At 39.8% G+C, this 25,899-nt stretch overlaps 1 protein-coding gene across 8 annotated transcripts in view; it reads left to right on the top strand.

The window, feature by feature from the left end:
- PEDS1 (plasmanylethanolamine desaturase 1) overlaps nt 1-25,899 on the top strand; it is a 199,112-nt gene that overhangs the window by 13,417 nt on the left and 159,796 nt on the right. The gene's annotated exons all lie outside the window — the stretch shown is intronic.

Here is a 25,899-nt window from a genome sequence, read left to right as displayed (position 1 = left end):
GGGCTCTTGCTGAAGGATGAAATCACAGGCTCTCCTTATGTATAAAAAAAAGCCCTTCCAGCAGGGACGGACCTCTTTTGTAACTGATAAAATAGGAGGAAATTTAACCAAACCAATTTATTCTGGTTCCTATGAAAAAATGTCTGTGAAAACATAAAAGCACTTACAAAATGTCAACATTTCACTGCTATCTGCATGTAGATCAATATGAAAGGGTCACAGTGACCTCTCAGAGAGCAGGTCTGCGTGACAACCAAAACTAATATGTATCTAAGGTTCTTAAAAAAACCACAAGCCACCTTTATCCATGGAGTATCTGCTCCCAACAGGATAATTTATATTAGATAGGACTGAATGATCTTGTATTAAGATGGTTTCTTTGAAGTTTATATTGTAGCAGAAGTAAAATCAATATAGACAGGCATATTTAATCTAGAAGTATATATTCTGCATTGCTTGTTGTTTCACTTCCCTTCTTTGTGAAATGACTGTCTTACTGTGATACTTTAAAACATTTTAAACAGGTACAAATGTGGGAAAAGTTCTCAAATTGCCACCACAGTATGCAGTAAGCTGTGCGCGTCTCTGGCATTTTCAAAAGCTATTAACTAAGAAGTTTAAAAGACATGTCTGCACCAGGAGGTGGTATGAATGGTAGTGATGCCAGACTGACACAGGAACGTGGTGCAGCACTCTTGTGCAGATACGTTATTTGGCAGCTCTAAATAATATAACTTAGGCCTAGCAAAACTGCAGTAAGCCCTGCCTGCCTGCCCCATTTCTGATGCATCGCATCTCTGCCGTGATTCAGCAGTACCGTTGCTGGTTGGGGTACTAGTGCTCTGTCACAAGTGTATAGTCTTAGAAGCGTATGTACCCTTTGTGTGATGTGAACACACCAGAAATTAGTTCGGAAGCTAGAGATTCAGGCTCCTAAGCATTATAAATGCTTTTGAAAATCACACGTTAACTGTGTGGAATATCTTTGCAGACCTTGTGTGGTGTACTGAAAGTCTAAATCCACCTGGAAATGAAATGGTAAATAAAAAGACCTTAAAATATTGTCTGGTCTTGATGTCTTGGAAAGAATTCTTGATACCTAGATGCATTGTCCAGTAATATTGATCAGACTCCAAGTACCCTGTGATTTGCATTTAGCACCCTTGTAGCTTAATCAGGAGCCAGGAAAAGGTTGGTGTACTGAAGGTAGCTTTAATTTTTAAATATGAAATTAAATAGCAAAATCAGAAGAAATATCAGCACTTGGGATTTAGATTTAGCTTCTCCTCTTTGGCACATTAATTGAAAACTTAAATATGAAGAGGTCAAATATGAAGTACATTGCAAAGACTTGGGTTTTCTGGTTTTAAATTGTTTCCTTCTAAAAGCTTTTCATTTGCTGCTAATTTCAATCTCATGTGCAAGACGAGATTCAGCAAAATCTTTGACTGTATGGTATATGCTCAGACTTACGAATGTGCCTAGCAGGTTTGCAAAATCAGTCAAAATTCTGAAAATTTATTTGTCTATTTAAAATGTAATATGGAATACGTACCCTAATTTTTTCCTCATCTGCCATGTTCTTCTTTTACATGTTAAGATACTTTACTGTACTGTTAAACATCACAGCTAAATATAGTATTCAATAAATAAGAAACAAGATGGAACGATTAATCTGTTCTTTTCCACCGAAAGGATCAAGCAGTTAAAACTATAATCAGATTCCTCTGAGTCTGATCTTTTACTGATGATGAACACTAGCTCAGTAAAACCCAGAAGTACATGGGAAAAAATCTGGCAGAAATATAAATCTGAATCATTGTAAAGAGTTCTTGTAAATATTTCTCAACCAAAAAACCTCGAATTCCTGATTGTTTGATAATGAATCTGTATCGCAGCCCTCTGTAGCATCTCTTTTTAGTTCGGGGGCTGTAAAGGCACAAAGTACAATGTCTCAGTGAAGGTGTAGCCGCACCGCCCAGAGCAGTCAGGAATCACCATGTCTCATAAATTGTTGTCTGTGTGCTGAGCTGTAGTCACTGACCATTAAGTCATTTTTAGACTGTGCCTATTTTGTAGTAAAATGCGTTAGTTTAAATCACTGTGAAGGTTAAAGGTAGGGCATAGTATTAAATTTTGGAGGTCTAGGGTCTAGTCCTTTTTGGTTACCTTGATTGAATTCTTGTAGATTGGAGTAGACCTTTAATAGGAAATTAAATGGCAAGACCCTTTAAGGAGCTTACAGAAGACAGTGCATAGTGGCAATCCACATGCAGTTCTGAACTACTCATGGCTGCTGAAACGAAGGGACGTAGCAGTCATCTGCATGCAGCACAAGTTTTATTTTATTTGCACTATGTGCAGGACTCTGACACCTGAGACAGGAACTCCACAGGAGCACAGGTTATTATCCCTTTGAAATTTGAAATGCACGTTACATAATCCAGGACTAACCAAAGCTGTGATAGTTTTAAAGTATTAAAGTTTCTGGTATGTGTATACAGGCATCGTTTTTGCTACCTGCCATCTGGAAATCTCTGGTATCGTTGCAGAGCTACGAGCGTCTGGTTTACATTTTGTGGGGTTTGTATATAGTATAGTATGTTTTGCAAGATGTTTGCTGGATCAATTCCAGTTCTTTCTCCAAAGCTTTATGCATAGGGAGATTACTGGCAAAACTGATGATCCTCTTGGTAATGGGGACAGAGATGCAAACTCTCACCTCTGTAATAGATATCACATGGGCTGCCTTCTAATGCTTAATATAGAAAGCAGTTGCCACTGAAGCCTGTCCTGTGCTGAGTTATAATCAATAAATCATATGTTTTATTGAGTTAAAATCAATAAATCATGGGGTTCTTCATGTTAGATCTTATTTAAAGACTTCACTATATTAAGCTGCTATGTGTTTGCTTGTTTTTCTTGTTGCATGTTCCATACTAACAGCTGTAATGTTGTGATTTACAAGAATATTGGGTCACATCTTACAGGATAGAAAAAAAAGGGTTGATTGTTCCTTTTTCTCACTGGGCTTTTATGCTTATGTAACTGAATCAACTCCAATAGTCTTACTCCTGATTTAAGTATGTAATAAGAATTGGGCTATTAAAAAATAACAGGCAGAAAAGAAAAATTCTGTTTTCCCAAAGGAAGAGAATTAAAGGGTGAAGAAGGAAACAATGCTTAATTAGGTCCACTGAATGTGTACTTTGCTACAGAAATGTAGGCTCGTGTGGATTGCATTAAGCAAACAAGCTGCCCACAGGAAGAACCAGATGACACTGTTGGGTGTTAGCTGGCCACTCATTGACCAAAATCAAGAGTGAAACCTCTTTGTCACCTACAGATTGTGAGCATTTGATTGACATAGCACTTGTGTCCAGTTGTTGTGCAAAGAATGAGTTTATTGGCAAACTGAAAATCAGATGATGTAGTGCAGAAATGTTATTATCGATAAACTATGTTTCGATCCATTTATAGAACTTTATTGATACTGGTTTAAATTTGGTGAAGACTTGGCTGGCAGTTCTGTTTTATATGAGTGTGTTTGTGTGCATGTATAAAATCTTGCAAATATATTTATTTCTTCCAGCATAAAAGAAAATTGACAAATATCAAGAGCAACTCATGAAACAGAAGCTGTGATAACTTCTCAGTACAATGAGAAATTGTTTCTAAGATACAAGTATTCAGCATAAACTCTCTGTGAAGGCCTTTGTTCACATTATTGTTTACAAATATTCTCGCTTTTTTGATTACAGTGTTTTTTAGTACTTAGTTAACAATAAAGGCGAGGAGTTCCTTTTGTTTTTTTTTTATCAGTCGGTGCTTTTGCATGATGGCATTGAACAGCATTCATATTCCCTAATGGTAGGCACATCCTGCATTCCAAACACATACTCAGCTTTAATTACCTGTACAGTAAATAGAAAAAGATGGCAATTTAGAGCTAGATGGTTTGAATCGTGTTCGTAGGATAATGCCACTTAGTGTTGACAGTGGATTAAGTAAGGACAGCTAACTTCTCATTTAGCTTTCCAGTTTATTGTGCACAAGTCAGCAGTACGAATTTCCACCTCTCTTCTTGATAATAAATTCGAAATTACTGATTCTTTGCCCCCATAATGTGCTCTCATTTGCGGCAGTTTGCTGCTGACTTTGATGAAAATGAAACTGCGTTCTTATTAGAGGTTAGGAGACTTTGACAAGTATTTCCTTAAAGCAGTAATTCATTTGTTTTAATAAAACTGCCAAGAACTCCAGAAGGGAAGCAAACAAACAAAATTCATTTTGAAAGGTCTTTGTACGACTGTGCATGGCTTTCAGAGTTAGCAAAATCAGATCAAATATTCATTTTTCAAATAAAGTTTTAGAGTAACTGTTTTACAGTTGGTTTCAGGGCCATATGAGCATGGAGGTTTTGTTTGGTTTTTTTTTATTTTTAAAAGGAACTTTTAAGATGGAACAAGGGGCTTCATTTTTGCTACAGCAAAGCATTTTCAAATATTAGAACATCATGTTTTATGAGGTGAAAAATCTCTGCTGCCAGAGCGTAGTTTTAAGTGCTGGAAAAGGCAGTGTCTTTACAGAGAATTAGCAAAGCAGCATGCAGATCTATGAAATACATTCCACCCTACAATATTTCAGAGAATCACAAAAATCTGTGGTTTAAAGTTTTATTTTCTTTATCTGAAACAGAAATGTATAGCTGAGCTTGTAAGAGCAATGACTGAGTACTGGTTGAGAATTTTTTAGCAAACCATTCCTTGTCTAAAAATGCTGTTTTGTTAGAAGGGAAGGCTCTTGTGGACACGTTGTACTTTTTTACAGAAAACTTCTGAGATGCAGAATGGTTATTCTAGTCAAAGTAAGAGAATGTGAGAGACTCTCCCATTCTGGAAAATCAAGAAGTCCAGCAGTTAGCACTGTCACCCACACAGGCGCTTTAACTTTTGTCTCCTGTGCCTCAGAGAAGTGCCTTGAAGAAATGGCTGTTTGAAATTTGGCTGCCTGTGCAAGGGTTATGTGCTCATGTTCTCCTCCTGGAAAAAATTTGGAAGGTCTTCAGTTTGTTCCAGTCCGGAACGTGGCTAAGATGCTGATACTTCAGGATTTTTCTCATATATTTTTTCCTGTCCAGCCATAAGTAGTTTAAATAGTGGTTTAAACGCAGTGGCTTCTTACCATGCATCTTGGTTTCACTCTTCCTTCTTTAGGGTACGTACGTATCATGTTTGTGTTACATCTGTTGCCCAGATGAACAATGCCATGGGATGCGTGACCCACCTAATGGCTTGAAGTCCTGGCACTATGTCATTGGCTACAAGAGATGGGGCTGTGTACACCCAAAACCAAAAAATGCGTGTTTGGACAATAAGATGATTGGGGCTTGTTTGTGTTTAGGTTTGCACATTCTGCACATAAGCCATTGATCTCAAGCAAATAATGAAAAAGAGAAAATCCATTAAATAAGTTATTCAGAATATCATAGAACTTGTCAAATTAATGATTTCGCAAGCAGCATCCAACCAATTGTTTTTGCAGTAGAGCAGTTTTTTAGGGACTAGAGAAAATCCAGACTTTTCTCAGTCAAAATCCAGCTGAGGTGAAGTCAGAATTTTGCATTAGAGCTTAAAAGTCCAGAGGATTGTGGAAAATGTTGACTTGAGTAAGTTTTGTGAATTATTAATTTTATTTTTTCACTCCTGTGAAGCAGCTTGTGTCAATGTAAAGCCAGGCATGGGAGAAGTACGGTACCTTGCCCAAACAATGGTAGACACTCAGTAATGAAACTTCGGTCAAATGGAAGTGGCCTAATGAGATGTGAAGCTAGCAGAATATCTATTACAAAATAAAAGATTAATCTGTGGCTACTTCGAAAATAGAGTCTTTAATGCTCAAGCTCAGAGCAGTCAATTAAGAAGAACTTAACAAAGGGGGTAGAAAAAGAATGTTATGATTTAAATGTTGTGAAATTAGGAAAGCTGTGCTTCACAACTACCTTTAATTTTGTCTTTATGAAGTAATGTAAAATTGATAGGAAATATTTTTTTCCACATCAGGCAGTGGTCTTTGGTAGCTCTTTGGTAGCTGGGGGGAGAACACCAAAGGTGCTAAGCGCTGTGATGCTTAACAGTTGAGCAACTGGAAGAGTTAACCTGCTGGGTGATCTGCAGGGTGACTATCGGCCTGCTCAGAGAAGGTGTAAATCTAGAACACCAGAGTGCCTCTGGGGTAGTCTAACACATACGTAAACTTAGGTACATAAAGAGTGCCCAGGTGGGTTTGTAGATTTTTAACTCCGATTAACATTTCTGAAGCCCGAATAAATTTCTCAGTGATGATATGACTTGACTAAAAATCACTTTAATACATGTGGCTAGGTGTATCTTGTAGTTCACATCAGAGAGACTGTCCCAGGCCCAGACAGGATGGTATTTTAGCCGTACTGGTTTTTATCACCGAGAATTTTATCAGTTGGCATAGCTGAATATGCCTATATTGCTATTGCTAATGAGCAGGTTATAGAGATAATGAGAAAATTAACATATATGAGAGATTTATTAGACCCTGGCACCCTGGTTGAAACTCCATGGAACAGATATCTGTACTTCGGGCAGGGCGTTTTTTCCATGCAGAGTGGGTATGCTATTGTCCATGTTTGTCTAATTTCAGCTTAAGTAGTTCCAGATTTCAACGAAACACGATGTTTGTGAACTTTTTCCACTTTGTATGTCTCTAATGACTGGGTATATTCAGCTGAACAGGGATTTAAAAACTCCACTTACTAATACTGTGAGTCTGATGGTTGTGACCTAGGCCAAAAGAAAATGGTGAAATTGGCTTCTGGAATGTATGTGCAATGTACTGTGCATGATTCTAGTTTAGCTTCACACCACTGAAGGATGTATGTAGCTCAGTCCCAAGATGTCCTTCCTATTTTGAACTGAACAGGAATATAGTCCTTGAAGAGGCACTGGAATACAGAGAGCTGTCTGGTGGTGTTTGCTGAGCAGCCTCAAATTCCAATGTAACTGAAATGCAGCGTTTCCTGTGAAGAGCTCAACAATTCCAACAAACAGGAAGTTGCTGGGCATCTTCAGAAGAAGATTTTCTTGAGGATTAAATTTTAAATAACTGCCAAATAAAAATTCTGTTTTCCGAAATCAGTTCCATGTAGACTACTGTAAGATTTATAGATAGTTGAGGAAATCTCTCCATATACTTCTAGAGGTCAATGGCTGGAATGATGTAACTTTGGGTATCAGTGCCTGGAACTCTCAAACGAACCGAGGAGTTCAGACTTTGGTGCTATTAAAATTCTCATGGAGGCCCTAGTTCCACATTATCAGCTCAGCAGTGTTTGGGACAGCTCAGCTAATTACCCATTCTGGGTAATTCTGTGAAAGATTCTGGAACACTCATTTAAAATCAACACCACTTTCTTTTTTATTCCTAAGATGCTTTTTAGAATTTCATAATGATTTTCAGAAGCAGCACTCAAGTTTCTAACAAATTGTACAAGCCTGCATTGTGCATTGCATTCTTGATGTCCTCTAATTTCTCCAGGTACAGGGCACTGGGCTGAGCCAAAATCCAATTTGCTGCACTGCACATAAATTGTAGGCTCGGATTCCAGAAAGGAGGCACCGCATGTCACGTACAATAACTGAGTACTTGGGTGCTGAGTCCAAGTATCAAAGTCTTGGACTGAAGGCAATATAATTTGAAAGGTCAATATTCTGAAGAATGGTAGAGCTTGTAAGAATACTTCAGTGGGTTTTGTAAATATTCACTATGCACATATATTAAATCAAGTCGTAAATGAACAGCAGCCTATAGCAGATATACTTAATGCATTTAGGTCGTGTTTCTAAATGTTCTCTTGTACAGCAGTGAATTGAGTGAATCAGATACCTGCTTTTGAACTGCACAAATATCCTACACAAAAACCGTCTAAAGACACATTTTAAGTCAGTTGCTTAATAAATTTAGAAACACTTAGAAAATAGATCTGCGTGTATAAACTATGTGGTTAGAAATGAACACCACTACATTCTGTTAAATAAAATTAATGGAGTGCAGTGATTGGGAAGTGTCCTTTTAATGTATGGAATTAAATGTTGTGAGGGAAACAAGTCACAGTCAGCGACGGGTGTAAATCATACAGCTCTGGGGAACAGGGTCTGATAATTCTCTCTAGAAGAACATTCTGCCAGGTTTCATTGGCCAGTTTGATTATTGATACAATTTAGTTTTACAAGATTTTTATATCCACTAAATATTTTTGTAGTACATCAGATGTCTGACTGTGCTCCCTACTCGTCAATCAGGCTTGCCCCTGAAGTTCCTCTACCTAGAATCATTCAGGAGAATCTGATGGGGTTTGCTTTCCATGAGGCACATCCTCGGCTGCACAGGTCCTCGGTTTTACCACAGATTGCTGGTGTCTTTGTTTGACTATTCAAAAAAGACAATGTCACATGACAGGATCTGAATCAGAGTCTTATCTGTAGGTCACAGGTTTAAATCTAGTAGTGACAGAAGTTTTAACGTGACCATTACTCAGTGTGATGTGTGAGGCTCTTCATTATCACAGCTCTAAAAAGGGAACTTTGAAGTAGAGCACCTTCTTTTAGTCTCCAGCGTGACTGGGATCTGAACTCTCTCAGCAGACGCTCAAGATCCAGGAGAGCCACGCTGTTCCCCACCAGGTGTAGTTTGGTGGCTGTCAGTCGGCATTCTAAAGTCGTATCAGCAACACCAATTTCAGTTGTTGCTCTCCAAATATTTCCTAGTCTTTTCTGTATTTTATCATCTTTTTTATTTTTTTCTGTGCTTAGCAGTATTTTGGAAACTTGTTTGCCTTAATTTTTACCCAGCACCTGAACTGTGGCTACGAAGACACTGGAAAGATTGTTTTTCTGTCCTTAAACTGCTTTCTGGATTTTGCGTATTAACACTGCAAACTTTTTCAGTCTCTACTTAAAGATCTGTTTAATATTTAACTCAGATAAACAAAACTGAGGGGTTTTTTTATACAAAACTCGCTATTGCAGACCGAAAAATCTTTGGATGGTTTTGTTTCAAATTATTTAAAGTAAAAAACGTAAAAGAATGGACCTTTTGTAATACTTCAGCAAGCACTACCAAAAGCAGAATGGGAAGTAATAAGTATTTAAGGACATCTTTTCACTGTGCGTGCTATTTGTGTTAGTAAGATTAGTACTTTGAGTATTAACTTAAAAAGGTGCTGTGCAGAAAAACAGAAGCAGAGTCTTAGCCCCGCTGGAGTTCACTTCATTTTCTGCCGATTTGCCCTCAGTCTCGTTCTTTTAACTCACTCGCCCCAGCTACTGTGATAAGTTTCTACTTGTTGCTGTTTTTTTCCATAGTAAAACTTTTGTCCCAGTGCCAGCACATTATGTTCCTGGTTAGAGCCATGACGTCAAATGGTATCTGGCTCCAGGCCAAGGAATGCTGCTGGGAAGGAGTGGATGAATGAATAGATTTTTTCAATTCACATTGTAGTTGCCTCTTTCGGAGCCAGGAATCTTCATGTAATATTCAGTCAACTGGCTAATGTAAATTTATCAGTGTTTCTTAACAGACCTAGAAGGAACTTCAGAGCAGGTTCACGATATGTACAGCAGCTCAGGAAGAATATTGTGATAAACTTCAGAACTGGTTATAATCACTAGAACCATGAAGAAAGATGTGATTCAAGGCATAGTGGCTGCTCAGTTATAAGTACAGTAAGAGAAAGAACCCTGCGCCTGGAGTAGTTACTATCTAGTGTTCAGAAACTGAGCGGGAGGACATATTCCAAATTACAAACATTTCTGTGAGCTCATGTAGTATGCACTTCTTTCAAGAATAGTATATCCTTAACTCTGCATGACAATACACTCCTTTTATCTGTACATTTGCAAAACTGAGGGATCAAAATTCCAATTCAAATCAGAATTTACCACTGTAAATTCAGTAATCCAAAAATGCTGATAAAATTTGGCCCTGAGTTTTTGCTCTGATTTTTATGAAAATAATGTTGAAAAATGGCGCTCTCGACTGAAAGCTGATGTTCAATTTACTGCCAGTTCATTTTCATGATTTCCTCATGTCTGAGTCCTTCCAGGAGGAGGGAGAATAAGGTAACATCCTAGCATTTCTTTTCTCATTTATAATCTACTCAGTGGTAGATGATCTAATCTGTGTCGGTTAGTCCCAGAGAATGAAGCGTAGCTAAACCCATGTCACAGTAGTTCCCGTGTTACTTGATGGCAGCATGTGCAAAGCCTGGTTTAACGTAGTTCTTAAGCAGTATGAGCTATAAGAGAGAGACAGCTGAAGGATTTTTATTTAGTCTCTGAGGCCTTAGCCCCACCTCCTGTCACACAGTCAGTCATTGAATCACAATCTCATTCGAGGTGGAAGGGACCTGGGGAAGTCTCTAGTCCAGTTCCTGCTGAAAGCAGCATCAGAACTGCATTTAGACTGGTTTGCTTGCGTCCTTGTTCAGTTTGGTCTTGAAAACCTCCAAGGGTGGAGGTGCCATAACCTCTCTGAACAGCCTGTTCCACTGCTGAATTGCCCTCTGCATGAAAAAGGTTGTCTATATATCCAGTCGGAAGCTCCCATTTAGTTTTGATGCCTGCCTCCTCCCACCACGCGCCTCAGTGAAGAGCCATGCTCTAGATTCGCCGTTACCTCCTCGTAGCTATTTGAAGGCCCCCCAGGCTGCCTCCGCCTAGGCTAAGCCGGGGTCAGTGCCCCCTTCACGGCTACTGCAGCTCTCTGCACTAACAGTGTGTTCTCCCCTTTGGAGAGTTTATGCAGCGTTGTAGAGACAGATGCACAATATTTTCCCTCTACTTAGTTCAGAAGAAAGGAAGCAAATCAATATCACGGTTAAAATGATGAAAAAAAGAAAATCTTGTCCTAGAAAAATAAAACTTAATTTAACTTCAAATTATTTGGATACTTAAAAAAATTCTACCCAGTCTTTCATATGGCATAAAGAAGCACCAATGAAGTGGGGTAACGTATTTGTTATGGCGAGTAAGATAAAGAACTAGAAACAAAATAGACAATATTTTGTAGTTTATAATAAGGTTATGGAATCAGATATGAAGAAAACATCTGTGAGGTCAGTTGGACTATGGGAACTTTGTTAGGGAAGGCTTACTCAGTCGGAGTCCTGGAATACATGAAGCAGTTTTTATTTAGAGGCTTTCAGTCATCTTGCACCGTTATTGAAATGGAATAGGTGACCGCAGCCAGCTTCTTTCAGAGCATCTATTGTATAAAGGTTTAGTTACTGTAGTCAGTTTCCATGTCCTTTCTAATGACCAAATTAACTTGGTAGGAATAACCTTTCTATGGCAATACTGTACATGCTCACCTTCAGTTTAATTATGCAGAATTCTTCAACAGCTGGGTGTACGGAAAGAGTAATTTGAATGGTTAGAGCATCCACAAAAGTTAGCTAATGCACAGATTTGGCAGGGGAAGAGTGCACGCTCTTGAATTTTTAAGGAATAAACCAATACACATATGGAAGATACACTGATGAATTATGTGAAGCATCAGCGGTCCAAGAGCTGCCAAAGAGGGGAGAGTGGCACGGTGCGCTAGCGGGGTACCAGTCCACGACAGGCCTCTGAGGTACAAAGCCAGTAACCGTTAAGGACAGTAATAGCATGCAGGGCTCTTGTGTAAGACACAGTGAAGAACAGTGCTAAGCATCCCACCCTTGAAGTTGACACATCTGTGCACTCACAGAGTATTATGATAATAAATATTTTGCTGTTTCATAATTAAAAGACAGTGTAACTCAGATTTTAAAAAATTCACAATTTTAATTGAATTTTGCTGATTGCTGCTAATCTTGCATTAATATAAAGGCACATTGTTAAATCTTCCACTTGGTAGGAAACCGTTATAACAGTTATAACTGTTTTGGCATCCTAAAGATGTACAATACCCTGTTGTAGAAAAATACCTGGATTCTTGGATGTATTTACTCCTTTCTTTGAAAGGATTCATGCACTTTAGTGAAAGCATGACTTCCTGAGTATTGTGTGAAGTGACAAATACATTTTTCATGCCAGATGAATCCAAAGATACATAAAAATCATTGTTCCACACAGGTGACTAAATTCACTGATTTAGGCCGAATGCTGCAAGTATTTACATATGTGCTTACCTCTGTTACTTTGTGCTTTTGAAATCAGTGGGATTATTCATCTTAGAGTTCATACATAAGGATTTGCAGCATTGAGCTGAAAAAGTCTGAGTTTAAATACAAGCCTCTACAAACCATGGTCATGCTCTACAGTATCCATCTGATTAGTCTGGTTTGGACAACGGGGGAAGAAGATATTTTGTGAGCCTCTGTTTTCCTAATTTGGAAAATAAAAACATAGTAACAGAACAATAATGACACCCAGTCCCCAAGCAGATGGTTTCTTCTGCATCTTGTTTTGAAAATTATGAAGTAGGACTGGCATGAATTGGTTTTCTTTCTTGACCCAGTATGATTATTTGATGGGGAGTCTTGCATATAACTTTGCCATCGCTAATTAACCGCCAGCTTTACTGGATGTAGTTGTATGTCCTATAACTGGCGTACCATAAATATCTGAGGCTGAGAGCTCTTTCAGAGGTGAATGATCTCTTCACAAGCATCATGATATAACCTTTGAGACAATCCTCTTCAATACATTTTGAAGAGAAGTAGGCTTTTAGCCTTTCAAATAAGCAAAGTTTATTGCAGAATCGGATGCAGAGAAAGGACTGGAGCAGCAAACGCTCCAGGACAGTGCACACCTCAGCATATGAAATAGGCAAAACGTGAGCAGTTGCAGTGGCTTCCACCCTTTTCTGAAGAAGCCAGCAGCACACAAAGCAAAATTGTTCAGTATATCCTCTCTGAGGACATTGTCAGTGAACAAATGATTTATATGATTCAGATGATCTATGACAAATCTGGCTGGGATATCTATGGGTACATCGTGCCCTAACAGCACTTGGGGTGTCAGCCCCTCGGCAGCCAGTCTCTCAGCTCAAATTCAGTGGAACCAGAAGAACTTGTTGAGCTGGTGAAGTTGGGATCGATAGGAGGGCTCGCAGTCAGTTCTGTCTGTTAGCATGTCTTTAATTTTCTACGAGTTTTGACATTGTAGTTTTGAGGGTTTTTGTTTGCAGCTGCGAGTGGACAGCAATGTGACGAAGGTGTGACGTGGGGAACAGCTGTCACAGGTGGATTACAGAACAGAGAGTGTTCCACTGATTGTAGCTCGCTGAGATCCCTGGCTTCAGAGCTGTCAGATGACACTTACTTACGCCTTTACTGGGGGAGAAACGCTAATCAGCCATAGAGCCAAAGGTGCTTCCAGCGTAACTGTGACAGCGGCGGTGCTTTGTGCTGAAGCAGTGCCGTGAAACGTAATATAGTGTAACTATCCTTCCAGAGGAAAACAATCCATTCCGGTGAAGTGCTGTTTCACCGACTCGTTTCTCCGCTATGGGTCTCTCCCGCACATCTCATGCACCTCCTCGCACCTCGCACCTACACCACCTATGCCTCCAGAGGTGCGTAGTGCAGACCTGGCCTGGGGCTTTAATCCTCCAGTGCTCTTTTCCTTAGTAATTGCAACAGCTCCTTTTTTTCCCACAGAAGTAAAGGGCACAGCAGTGGGTGTGGGAACTTTGTAATGGGTGGACCTCAAAACTTCACATTTTCTTTGGGTTAGTTCCCCAAAATTTCCATGCTGCTAGCCCAACCAATTCAAACTCGTTTGATCAGTAGAATGAAGCACAATATAATAGGACTGGCTTATATGGTGGCACTTCTGAATCCAGAGAGTGTCACAACACATAAGTACAAAGAGGTAAATAATGACAATTAACTGGACTTCCTTGAACCTCCCCAGAAATATTCTGTTTTATTCACAGCAAAGGTTCAGAGCTGCTCATGTTTTAATTGAACCACTTCACTCATCCCTAAATGAAAACAGTTGCGAACAGTGTCCAATGTACATAGCCCCAGGCACCATAAAACAATCAAATGAAAAGACTTTTCTTTGTCTTATTTATTTACTTGAAGCTAAAGAAAAATGCCAAAATTGTGCGCTTGAACAAATCACTTTTTACATACTTTACCCCAGGCAGGAGTTCAATTTTTTTTCTAACTTATGAGTTGGTTTTGTTTGTATTTGTGTTTGTATATTTTTGTCTATCTTATTTGTTTACTTTTCCTGCTTCTTAAAATTGTCTCTTCTCTTTAGAAGTGGGGGAGAAGGAAAGAAATTGAGGTGAAACCACAACATGTTTTCATTTTCATGTAACAAACAGATCTTTTTTTCACGAGCTTCTGCAGGCACTAAATACCAAATATGGGTTGAGTCAATAAATTATAATGTCCTTCAGAGAATGCAGAGCTGGGAAAAGAAGAAATGCAAGTGTTTGCAACATGTGTTAAGAGAGATATCTGATTGAGATTTCTTTGTTAACTCTACATTGTTTCATGAGTTATATTTGGAAAAGATACAATGATACTACTTATCCTAGTGCTGCTCACTTTCAGTTTGATGGAGTCTTCACAAGTGTGAATATGTATCGTTATTTCTGTTTTTCAAATGTGTCTCTTACAAAAGTAGCAAAACCCCCATGGAGGTTAAGGGTGGCTTTTCCAAATGTTGGTGTGCGCTGCGATAGCCTTCCCCGATGGCTGCTTGGTGAATATTCTGTGCTGTAACTTACAAGCAAGCTGAATGACAAGTAGAGCGACAGGTAATCTAAGCAGCATTAGAGGAAACTCCTGGAGGGAAAGTTATAAAACTTCGCTTACCACTAATTTCAGAGAGGGCTGAATTACCTACAACAACATCGTCCAGGAGGATTTCCTTTCATGTGTCAGCACAGCATAAAGAGAAGCAGTTCATTTATACTATTCCAAAGCAAGGTTCTGTAGAAATGAAGCTATGCAAGGGGGCCTTAACATAAAGGAGGCAAACCCCTTGTTTTGTTCTCATATATTATTCTGTATGTGCCTTTTGTCAGAATCTTATCTTTAGACAGTTTCGTGTCAGGATTAGGTGTCCTCTCGTAGAGCCTTCCTGGGACCCTGGAATTCTACATCAGTGCAGTCAAATGAGCTAGATCCCAGTCACTCCCAGTGTTCTGCTAGGACCCAGTTAGAGCCCAGGGAGTGCAGCATCAGAAGCAATTCAGTTTCTCCACCCTGGATTCTGTCACTGTGTCCTTGTTTCACCTTCTCTCACACAAACTAGAATTCTTTCCTTCCTCGATCATTCAGTGTAACATTCATTCCTTATCACTAGATGAACCTCACATACTTATGTGCTCAAACAAACTGTACAAAAATTAACTGGCAGGGTCCTATGAAAAGCCGAAGCATTTAATTATCTGTGTCCTGCTTTAACAATCTCTGCTGAAAAAAGTAAATTTCATGGATAATGAGATGATAAATGAGATAAGGAACAATTCCCATCTTTGAGGCCTGTATGTCTTATACCTCCTCCTGCTGCTGCAGAAGTAAAAGGTAAAGTTTGCATATTGAGATTTGTCCTAAGAAAACAGAACATTGACAAAGAAATGCTTCTTTGTTGGCTTCATCAAAGGCTGCCCTGATTCTTTTAAACAAGGAAGGAAAAAACAGCCTTCTGACTTTGCAGCTCTGCGGATACAGAGAAGTTACAAGGAATGTTCCGCAAGTCAGGTCCCTTCATAGTTTAGCCCCTGTAAGTGTTGCGTTGTGAACAGGTATGTGTTTGTGTGTAACTTTTTGGAGGCAATGGAAGATGCATTGGTTTAAAAAATCATGTCAGAAAAATGTCCTTCTTGGGTAAAGATGGAGTACATTTGAAGGAACCCTGAGGATCAGCAGGACTTGAGTGGGCAAGGATAATGCAAAAATTTAGCTTATAACAAGAATGTGTCCAAAACAAGAATGTGTCTCGAGAGAAGCCAGGTTTGGCTGAAGGGGTGGGTACCTGAAAACCCACAATTTGCACAAACAGAAATCTCTTACTTTAAGGACATCATGCGTATACTTACAGTGTAAAAACATGTGTATTTGCTTAGTGTTTGTGATTTCCCAAACTTCTGCACATTTTTAGTAAATATTACTTCAAATAATTACTGTAAATTCAGCATAATTTGCTTAGTTAGGAGTTTGGGATTTTTTGTGAAGGAATAATGGAATCATAGAATATTTGTGGCTAGAAGGGACCTCTGGAGGTCATGTAGTCCAACTGCCCAGGTCAAAGCAGGGCCAAGACAGAGCAGTTCACTCAGGATTGTGTCTAGCTTGAGTACGTCTAATGATAGACACTCCACAAGCCCCTCACAGGGCAACCTGCTCCTGTACTAGAACACCCTCACAGTAAAAAAGCTTTTTCTTATGTTTAAGTTGAATTTCCTGTGTTTCATTACATACCCTTAATGGATAGAATATTAACATATCCAAAATTAGGCACACTTTTGACTACACCCTTAATTTTCTCATCTGTAAAATGAGCCACTATTATAATCACCCTTACAGCATCAGCAGATGTGTGAGGCTGTTGCTGGTGTTGAAACATACGTGCTGTGTACCAGAAGAGGCGTTCCACTTCAGGTTATGCTGGGTTATACTCTTGCTGACTTTTAATAGTGATTTTTAGTTTAGCAAAGCCCTTGAAGTGCCTGATACTGGAAATGTATTGCTGGTATAGTCATTTGCATAATGATCTGAGAGTTGCAAATGTGCGTGACTAAAAGGTGGCTTCTATAAATAGGTAGACACTCTGAGGGCTCCAGCAGAGGAAGCCCTGAGCTTCAGCTGAGAAGGGAACTCACGAGACTCCCTATGGCCCCAGGAAAGAGCGAGCATTGCAGAGTCAGAGAAAATGACTTTTTTCTCTTCTCTCCTTGCCCTCCTGTCTCTGATGATGTATTGTTTTATGTCATATGTTGGCATTTCAATTGTGGAACTAACCTTTTTATAAGCAGAGCGAAAGGTGATGTGTATTATGCCTTCTTTTTGAAAGCACTGTTAATGATCTTTTGGGTTTGCCCTTGTCCGTGTAGTGTAAAACAATGTTTGGATGACAGTGTTTTGCTTGGCTTCTTTCCAGCATTTTTCTACTTGCTTTACTACTTCTCTCTGTGTGTGTAATATCTGACTAGTGATCCCGCAAAAAGGTGTGTAACATGGTATTACAAAGACTTTTCTGGTACCCTCTCCCGGGAAACAGAGACATTGGCAGTAGTAATATTTTTCCATCTATTAATAAAGGAACAAAAATGGTCTTAACGTGAGTGATTTGCTTACCTTGTTGAGTAAGTTTTGCATAGGTATTGCCTGCAAAAGGATGAGACTTGGAAGCTCAGGCAAACCATTTCCCCTTGAATATTTAGGGGCATTGGTACCTATTCAGTTAAATTTCAGCTGTAGTATGAAGGCCTGCCACCTCCAGTAACTGGGCATGGTACATGGTATGTGGTGTGTTGGCTTGAGGACAGCAGTAAGGTCTGCCAAGCACGTTCTGAAGAGCCCAGCTGGTTGCCAGAGTGTGCAGAAATCCCGAGTCTGATCCAGTCCATTTGTACAAGAAATAACTTCTGCTGGTGACAGAGATTTTCTCAGGATGTTGAGGAATTTTCACAGTTCTCGTGCAGGTTGTACCTACGGTGGGGCTGTTACTTGGGTAACAGAGTACCTTTAATGGCTCCAAGTGTGGCTTTCTTGTTCAGTCATTAGAGAGTCCTTACTCCTATAAAAACCCTGTTGTAAAAATGGAACAGAATTTGATCCATTAAATTTAATGGAAAAGATGGCAGAAGCTTACCAACTCCTGGATGCAGAAAGGCCCTTTAAATTCTTGAAGTCTTTACCTTAGTGCAGCAGATCCCTTCCATCTTAGTATCATGCTGTCAATAACAGAGGATGTAAATGGAGCACACAAATTTGCATGGTAACCTGGCGCTCTGATGAAAACCAAGGTTTATATTACTATATATTATCCATTCCTTAGCTATTATACACAGAAGGATTCAAACAACAACAGTATCGTCATGAATTTAAAAGTCTCCAAATACAGGAGTTTCAGAATTGAGATTTAGATTTTCATCCTGAGTGGATGTTGTGTTTGTGTCACCAACTTGTGATGTGAAAAATTCCAAGATTATTCCTGACTACCACTGAATTCATGAGTGATTTTGGATAAACTGTTTCTGCCTTAGGTTTTTCTTAACAGCGTCTTTGGCGCTGTTAGTCTCTGGCATATCTTTTCACCATTTAAGTTAGTTATTTCTACAGAGTCTGCATTGGATACACAGGAAGATCAAAGCAAAAATGACATTTTCTAGACCTCATGTCTATTTGCCTCTGCCACCCAATGGTGTACTTCATTATTACCCACTGCCTTCTTTCCGTTTCTTAGGAGTTGTTCCATTATTATTTTATTTTTTTACTACAACCTTATCTCCTGTGATGCAAATTTCACACCAATGTTGGAACATTGCCCACAGATAGGAACTGTAATGGAAACTGTCAAATGGAAAAAGCGGGTTTTTTCCGTGTAGATTTTTAATACTGATATTTTTGAATACCATCTTCACACTCTGCTTACATCTCACTTTTGGAAGTTTCTGATTCCTCTGAGATCAAAGTTCCTTTGATGTAGCCCTGTGAAGGTCTAAGAAGACATCAAGGATGTAAAAGAAGGGATTGCAATTCGAACTACTACCTTTTAGTATCAGTTGTGTCATGGAAAGACGATATACATTCCCCTGAAGTGGTTAAAAATGTGAAATCATTTTATATATGCATGAGATCTTTATAGACTTAAACCATATGCCTGAAACGTGTTACAACCTCTCAACCCCTTCTGATGGCAGATGCTGCTTGAAGATGAAACACTTAACTCTGCATTAAGCCAGAAAATGCACCAAAGATATCCAAGCAAAGCATCCACGTGATCTGGATGGGACAACTAGACGGTCCTCTGGAATATGTACTTCAAGAAGCTGAGGAGCGGAATGGGGTGTCAGGATTACTGCTAGACCAGTCGTTCCTCTCAGGTGCTTATTAATGGAAGGTGGAGTTTTTAAGGAAATGAACAAACTCATTTGTCCTTATCAGCAAATGTGTCCAAAATAAGTACTGTCAACTGTCAGACCTGGCAGCGCTGTACATACTGTACCCTGAGAGGCCAGTCACGATGCTGTGAGGTTGTTTACTTTGCTTCTCTATCTTAAGAGTTATACAGGTGTGCACTTTGTGAGAAGATAAAAAAAAGGGTGGGGGCTGAGAGGGAGAGAATGTTCAAGAAATAGGATGATAATGAGCAGAGTGCTACGCTGGGAAGATTTGGCTGAGCCCCAAGTACAGGGTGATTTTAAAAAGCATGCTGAAGGTTTTCAGTGCAGTGAGGAGCAGCTGGGTACTTTGAGGTGTGGTGCACAGCGTAAGCTTATCCACTGACAGTGTTCAAATACCAACATACATAATTATGGTAATCTGTGTAATATTTAGAGGACTTGCAACCTACCTAGCTTTGAAACAGTTAAAGATGCAGATCCATCCTGGAACAGATGGGGGCTGGCAATATTTTAGACCCCATATTCTGAGGCTGTGTTCAGGTTTTACTGAAAAAAGGCTGCATGCTTATTTCCCACCCAGTTTTGGTTTGCTCTATTGGCAGACACATGAACATTTGTTTTTGTCTTGACTTCAAGATGGCAATCGTGTGTTTATTTAAGAGACTGACAGAGATGCTGGTCGGAGGGGACCTTTATTGATAAACTTGTTCAAACTCTTGCTTCAGACAGGACGATTTGGTTCACTGCACTGTGCGACTCAAAGCTTTAGGAAGTCAGCGTACTGCGGAAAACGCTGAGCTCTGACAGCGACTGGTGAGAGCAGTAGCGGTAGTTATAGATGTGCATGATAAAGAGAGCCATCATATCTGTAACTATTCAGAATGTTCCTGCCTAAGGTGTGAGATACTTTTAGTTGCTTTGGAGTGCCAAGATTTCAGTGAGAGAAGGAGTCTGAACTAGACCACTTGCAGCATTTTGAAATCTGGCTGCAACTCTAGGGCTTGCCTCACACCTACGAAAAGGGCAGGAACATGCCTGAACTCTGGAAGAAGCAGCATTTTTACACTTTGCTATTGTGGCAAACAGCAGACGCGTGGCTTTCACGGCACAGTCCAAACAGTGGGGCCGGCTGGATTGGGTGGGCGGCCTGCCAACACCTAGCGACAGAGGTTGTGGGGAACGGAGTTTGCTGCTTTGAACGGCCTGTAGAAGGAGCAGTGTGTCGCTCATTCCCTGAGGCATTTTAGCTCAACCTGCTTTACTCGGAATGTATCGGAGCGCTTTGGCTGTCTACTTGATCTTGTACCAATGGATGGCTGCAAAGCCACAATGTAGTTTCAGGAATGTTGATCATACTAACGTAGTTTCACTGCAGAATATGTTAAATTTCTCCATCAAAGAAGGCAGAGGAGGGGCTAGTGTGTTCTAATATTGTATGTTGACCTTTTTTTTTTTTTTCTAACTCTAAAAGCAAATTAAGTTGCCTGGTAAGGATGTGATTCACTACTTTCTCCTGAAAACAGCACTGAGTTCAAGTGAACAATCCCCACTATTTTGCCTTTTAGTGCTAATTTGTGTAACAGTTTGGGTAACGGCATTTTCCCTAACAGATTATTTTTGTATGGCCGCAGAGAGGTATTGAGATGTTAGCTGATTTTCTGATGTTTGCATTACTGCTAGACTCTAGATATTTAAATAATAATAATTACACGAAGAAGTAACAACTAACTATGTATATGTGCTGCACTCTCAGAACGCAGGATAACTTGGGTAAGTGATCAGTTTGTTTATTTCAATTTGCGGTGCCTGTTAGTCACTCGTGAAAAAAGGTTCCGTTTCCTTGGGCCTGCATCCAATGTTGCCAAGTGCCCAGTACCAGTTGGGATGCTCATTTTCAAGCTGTCGGGGACAGGGGCACTGTCTGTGACCCAGCTAGTGAGGAGAGGAGGGTTTATTAATTTTCCTGCTATCATTTTGGGACATCACTGACAGTGTTCAGCAGTTCTCTTTGTGTTTTCCTCCAGCTGATTTCATGTTAAGAGCTAAGTCTTATCTGGCCTCCATTTTTTTTTATTAGATGCTCAAATTTTGTTCACAGATATCTGAGGGATAATAAATTGTCTCTTTCCTGTCAGCCAAAATTATCTGTTCTTTTGGACCAAGCGAGATTTATTTTAAAAGGAATACCACCTTCAGAGCCTCACTCTCCAGAAATATAGTTACAGGGTCCTTCCAGAGCCTGAATGCCCATGATAGCTACCAATTCATGCGCCAGTATGATTCACTTGATAACAGCTTGTGTGCACTGATGAACCACACGGGTCTGTACTGGAGCTTTGAAGGAGTACTGAGAATTAGTGGCTTACAAAATCTAAAGCCAACTCCGACATGTATTCCTCATGAATCTTGTGAGACTGAGCCTCCATTTCCCAGTCTTTCTGGCCATGGTATTTCTGCGGTTGCAAACAACAACCTGCTAAGTGGTGTCATACGCTGTGATGGCAGCGTAGCGACTGAGTCACCGTGTAGGTTACTGCCGCCTTGGCAGCACGTCTGCTGAAGAGCTGTCGGAGCAGTTTTCAGCAATTCCTTTTCAGGTTCGGTCGCTGAAGGTAATGTTTCTTTGGAGGTTTTCGTGCAATTGAATTTGCTGTGACTGCTTGCTGTGTGGCACGTTGAAATACTCAAATAACAATAAACAGAAATGGTATTTCAGGGCTTCCACTGCAAGGATTCTTTGACATGTACGTATGGCTACCACCTTCCCCGTTGCCTGAGGAGCAGAAAGCCATCTCTGGCTTTTCAACCTCACAATATCTGGCAACCGTATGAACTCAAAGTGTTCATATGATGATGGAAAAGCTGTGGTTAAATTTTCCTGTATACATATGAAGGTGATGGATCTGCCACCCATACACAAAACTTGTAAAGAATCTCTTATATATGCTTGGTTAAGAACATTAATCTGTTGTGATTTGGGAGATGTTTTCCTCCAAAATCACCAAAGTAGGAAATGAGGAGGTTTTTTCAGACAATTCGGAAGAGGAAAAGGGAAATACATTACCTTATGAAAAACATCTTTGCAGGCCAAAAATATGTTCTTTTCCTAACAATATAGAATTGATGGAAGTACTTGTTAGAGCTGTGACCTGGGAGACGTTATCAATTGTAGCATTCTGTACTAAACTGTTTTAGAAAATCTAATGAAGACGAAAGAGTAAGTTGGATTAACACAGTGAAATGGATATTTATTATTCTGGGCCTGTATTCATGGCCATAGCATTGCATCTGCATTGTGTGATTGCATTGTTGCATCTAGGAAGTGAGGTAACTGAAGAGCAGGAATTATTAGGAAAACGTAGATCATATTAAGAAGGATCAGTTCCAGTGTTGCTCATTGTTGTCAGGCTCAGAGCGAGATACTTCAGAGAAGAGGGAAAGTTTGGCTCTACAAGGGAGGTAAACGGCATCATGCCTTTTGGAAAAATGCAGAATTCTGTCAGCTTTTCTCATGTCCTGCTGGAAGTGCAGCTTTTCTGCCCTCATGACGTGACTCGTTCTGTACAGCTGGTTCCGTAGGCTGCACGCAGGGATTGTCAAGCCATGAGTTTCCCTTGTCCCTCTCTTCTCTGGAAAGATGGTGGAGGAAGTTGCCCCTGTACTCCTTTATGTTCATGGACACAACTAGTCCTGAATTCCCGCAGGCCACTTGTGCCCTGCCTGCGTTCACCATCTAATTCAAGACGAAGCAAAACCTGATCTTTAGGCAACTGTTTTCTCCATTTTATTCAGTCATACTTTGCTTCACATTTGAAATCCTCCTGGATGAGTAACCTATAGTATAGAGGGCCTCTGTTCTGGACACGCACAGTTAGAAGCCTAGTTAACTTTACAGTCATTTGAAGACGAAGATGGCCTTTACCGTCCTCTTCAAAACCTCTTTTACTTTACGATTTAAGCAGAGTAACTTCTGACTATTGGATGCCTAGAGTAGGGAGCAGTGTCTTTTCGTGTACACTTTGCTGTCTTTCCCCGTGCCACTAAGCCATGAACTGGCACGGTTTTGGACTCCAAACTCACCAGAGCACAGTTTTAATTTGCATGAATAGCAAAGACATTCTGACTGATAAAATTCCTTGGGGAAAAAGCGCCATTTCTATATTGCCTTCTGTCATGGTGGAAGTATACCAGTGACTGTGTCACTTGAGACAAAGATTTCTGCTCTAAACTATATATATTAAAAATTCCTTAGTTTAAAAGCACTTGAAAAATGTGAGGACTTATTCTTCTTTCACTTATACAGGATTTCTACATGTATAGTTTCAATTGCTGCTTTGAAGCCACCCTAATTTACACCAATATGAATGAGAAGAGAAATAGGACTCATCGATTGCTTGAAAAATTACCATGAAATGTTAAGATTGTTTGCAGAGGTGTTCAGTGTCTGCAAGCAGAAGCGATGCTACAATAAATACAAAAAAGAAGATGAAAATAGTGCTGAAGAACTGCATTTATGCAAAATTCAGGTTTAGTTTTAGACTAAATTCAAGAAAATTGACTTGCCTCTCCCCGGCTCCTACAGCAAATACATTAGGCGTCCTGATGTGGTGGGAAGTAGGCCATGATGCAACTGAGCACCCACCAAATTACGAAGCTTCCATCTGTACTATATGTTGTGGATATTTGAGTTTATGAGATAATTTTGCTGGCATGGATGAAACAGCAATGAAAACATTACTGTACAATCCTGGGATGGAGTTTTTTGCCAGTTCGTAAATGCATGCAATGGAAACAATATTTCTGAATAAAATCAAAGCACTAAATGAACTGTTCAGTCATCTGAATGTTTCCATTTGGAATGCTGAATAGAGTCCTATTTCTAATCCAAGACGGTTTTTATTAGCAGTCAGTGCATTTAGCGCAAGCACAGACCAGTTCTGAAATCGGCCAGGGTACAGCTTGAATAACAGGGAAGTTATTTTCTGCATAAACACTGGATTTATTAAGGCCTATTTTTTCAGTCTCTTGAAAGACTAGTTGCAACTTGTTTGAGGAAACCATCAGAACAATTTATACATTCTCAGGATCTTTGAGAAAAGAAGGTGGATTGACATCACTGTACAAACAATACTGCATTTATACCTGTTACAGCTTCTACAGAATGCCAGAAAATATTGGTCCAGCAGTTACCTGCTCCGTAACTTCCTTCTTCAGAATTTATCTAAAATTGGGATCACACCATGCTCAAAATCCAGCAGAGTAATTCAAATGAAGGAGGGGCAATTTATCAGCTTTCTAAAATGAAGGTTGCTTTTAATTTATTCTCTGTCTCATCAGTTCATGGGCTCACACTACCATCTGTTCCAGTTACGCTGCTTATCTTCCAGCTATTATCTTGCTGCCTGACAATTTATGTAAAATGTCCAAGAAGGTGCAGTTAATCCACAGGATACATACTCACTGGTAAATACACCTTTGCATAGAAAATAAATATTGGCAAGAATACACGAAAAACAACAGCCACAATTTGTATCAATTTTTATTTTAATTAATTCTGTTGCGCGGATGTGTGTGCCTTTCTTCCAAAGTTTCTTTGTTGCCATATGTAGTATGCGGTCAGTTGCCTTACTCCCAGATCTCAGATAGCTTATGTTTGTGTTGTATAATTATTCTCTATGCTGGAAAATTAAAAGGATGCACGTACACTGATATTGTGGACAAGGTCTGCTTTCAAAGTCAGTCTCTCAACTGTTGCCACTGGCGGCCTGGCTTGTGTTACGGGGTGGTCTCACAGTGCATACAGTGGGTTGCTTCCAGATGAAACAGAACTGAGGGTGTATTTCAGGAGCACGGTGGGCAACTCCAGCTGTAAATGGGCATCATGTTCATGAGATGGCACTAGAGTCAGTCCCCAGTGAAGTCCTGACACACGTGCGGGGTGGCTGCTGGGTCCTCCATACCAGCCGTCTCCCTGAAATGGTCCCACTCAGCCAGCTTGCTTCTGTTACGCCACGTGACTTGTCAGTACAGACATAGCGAGAGACGGATAAATGAATGATGTACCCAACTCCCATTGATCTTCATGCTCTTCAATAAAAAATCACTTTTCACTTGATCTCTCTGAGTGCCTGTTTAATGTTTCACACAGTACAGAAAAACTGCAACATGAGGCCTTAATGCAATGCTAATATACAGTATGACCTTGTGGTTTAGCTACAGTTTTGAGAGGGTAAACTTTGCTTTCTCCAGAAGGTTAGGCAGCTCTGTGCAGATAGCTGTCTTCGTTGTGTTTACATTTCTGAAAATGAAACATAATCTTCTGCTGTTCTGTGAGAAAAACAAATGAAAAAACTTGGATACCAACTAGTTTTCCCTGACTTTTTATTAGCTGAATAAAACTATGAAATATTGCATATATTTTTCCCAGCACTTGTGAACTAATTTGGTTTGGTCATTAAATGTCTTTCCATTGGTCATTTTATGCATATTCAGTATGGGTTCCTGAGAAGATTTTCTGTGGAATGTTACTAGTCCAGATCCATTCGGAAATCGTAGTTCATTCGCTCAGGACTGAACTTGCAGGGCACAGTATGTGCCTAACTTCATGGGGGAATCCCACTGACTGTCACTTTTTATGGGATGTCAGCTCTGCTTAAGCCTGGCTGGCTGCTGGATTTTGGAACAAAAATTCATTTTTTTAGTGAGTTTTAAATAGCTATTCAATCTCTGTATGTGTAGGCACATCTATATGCCTCTGTATGTGGTCACCAGCAGGGATACATAAAGGGA

Source organism: Phalacrocorax carbo, chromosome 14 (genome assembly GCF_963921805.1).
Source record: "Phalacrocorax carbo chromosome 14, bPhaCar2.1, whole genome shotgun sequence".
NCBI classification, from domain to species: Eukaryota; Metazoa; Chordata; class Aves; order Suliformes; family Phalacrocoracidae; genus Phalacrocorax; species Phalacrocorax carbo.
Note: the sequence above shows the minus strand (reverse complement) of the source record. Positions and strands in the feature narration are given on the sequence as shown.